This window comes from Sminthopsis crassicaudata, chromosome 3 (assembly GCF_048593235.1).
Source record: "Sminthopsis crassicaudata isolate SCR6 chromosome 3, ASM4859323v1, whole genome shotgun sequence".
NCBI classification, from domain to species: Eukaryota; Metazoa; Chordata; class Mammalia; order Dasyuromorphia; family Dasyuridae; genus Sminthopsis; species Sminthopsis crassicaudata.
In genome coordinates this window covers 331,405,876-331,407,563 of record NC_133619.1, presented here as the reverse complement: position 1 = coordinate 331,407,563, position 1,688 = coordinate 331,405,876, and the positions used below count along the sequence as shown (strand labels likewise).

The following is a 1,688-nucleotide window of genomic DNA, read 5'->3' as shown; positions in this document are numbered from 1 at the left end:
CCCATTCTGCCTCCATACTGGTATTAGCTTTTAAAAGTGTTTTGTATTATAAACCATTCCACCTGACCACTCTGTTTCTCTCTAATTCTCCTATTCCCTACTACCTCTTAAAGAGTGTTAATAATGTTCTAAAGCTCTGGAATCCATCAATTAACATTTTGTGAGTTGAGATCTCTTTTGATATTTCTATGTGTATAATTTTCTCCATTTTCCTCCTTAAATTCCCTGCCTTTATCCTTCACTGTCATGTTTTGCTCCTTCTCCCTTTTCTTAGGGCGTCCCTTTTTGTTCCTGAATAGGATTTTCTTTTCACCAGAGGGCTCCCTTTCAACACTGGCAGATAGACATTTACAAGCCATTCTTATTGCTACCCTTTTCTGCCTCTTCAATCTGAGAATGTTAAATTCTGAAACAATTCTGCATTTATGTATTCTTGGATGGTGCTTAGCCCCGCCAAATCCATCCCCATCTTTTTTCTCCAGTGGCAGAAAATTTCACAACCTTCCTAAATCTATTCCCTGTAATTCTTCATCCGTTGGGAAGTTCTTCCTATTATCTAACCTCTTGGGACCTACAGCTGGAAGAGATTGCACTCACCGTCTATTCTAGTTCTAGTTCAATCCCCTCAGAGGAGAATGAAGTCCTAAGAGTTGAAAGTTACAAAGCCAGTGAGATAGAGAATCAGGATGCAAACCCAGGTCCTCTGACACTGTCTCCAGGGGCTTTTCCTATGATTCTTCTACGTCTCACTTCTTTCCACTTCAGTGTATACCATTTTCTCATGTACTTTCTCATGTTTCTCAGCGAAGGGATCCCATCACTCCTCTCCACATCGCCTTCTCCATCAGCTCCACAAGCTGGATAACACAAGGAGCAGACTGGGAGGAGGGGGGAAAAATGGGAGGAGAAATGGTTTGAGGGATGTTTCTAGATAATCCTTTGACAGAAGTGTGGAAATGGCTTAGAATGCTGCCAAAGCCAGGTATACCTCTTCTGGGGAGGAAATTCCGGGACTTGGATCTTTGGGGAGGTGATAGGAAGAGACAAAAAGAGGAAGGTCAAATCTCAAGAGGAGAAAATGGGGGAGGGAGACTAACGGGCTGCCCCCAGTGTCCCCTCCTCACCCACTTGAAAGAACTGGGGTGTGGGACCATGTTGAGTAAGGGGAACTAAGCTGGGGTTCTCTCTCTCTCTCTCTCTCTCTCTCTCTCTCTCTCTCTCTCTCTCTCTCTCTCTCTCTCTCTCTCTCTCTCTCTCTCTCTCTCTCTCTCTCTCTCTCTCTCTCTCTCTCTCTCCCTCTCTTCTCTCCCTCTCTTCCTCTCCCTCCACCAAGCAAGCTCCGGGGTTAGCTGGAGAGGAGCAGCAAGCTGCCAGCCTGTCTCCCTCCTCCTCCTATTTTCCCCTCCTTCTCTCCTCTCTTCCCGGGCTCCCCCCTCCCCTCCCACTCCCCCTCCCTCTTTCTTTTTTCGTCGCCTCCTCTCCCTCCTCCCTCTGCTCCTCGTTGTCCTCCTCCTCCTCCTCTCACTCCTCCCTCCCTTTCTCCCCGCTGCCACCGCCGGCCGAGTCCTCAGCTGGTAGGAGTGCGAGGATTGGTGTGGGAGCTGAGTAGTGAGCCGATGGCTAGTCTGGGCCGCGAGTCCAGCTCGGGCTAGGTGGGGCTCGAGGGGAACTAGACTCCGGACGCCCGG

At 48.8% G+C, this 1,688-nt stretch overlaps 1 protein-coding gene across 1 annotated transcript in view; it reads left to right on the top strand.

The window, feature by feature from the left end:
• Positions 1–1,551: 1,551 nt before the first annotated feature.
• SEMA5B (semaphorin 5B) overlaps positions 1,552–1,688 on the top strand; it is a 202,604-nt gene continuing 202,467 nt past the window's right edge. The window contains exon 1 of the mRNA XM_074301398.1: positions 1,552–1,688. This exon is cut by the window's right edge and continues 208 nt beyond it. The gene's annotated coding sequence lies outside the window, so the exon portion shown is untranslated.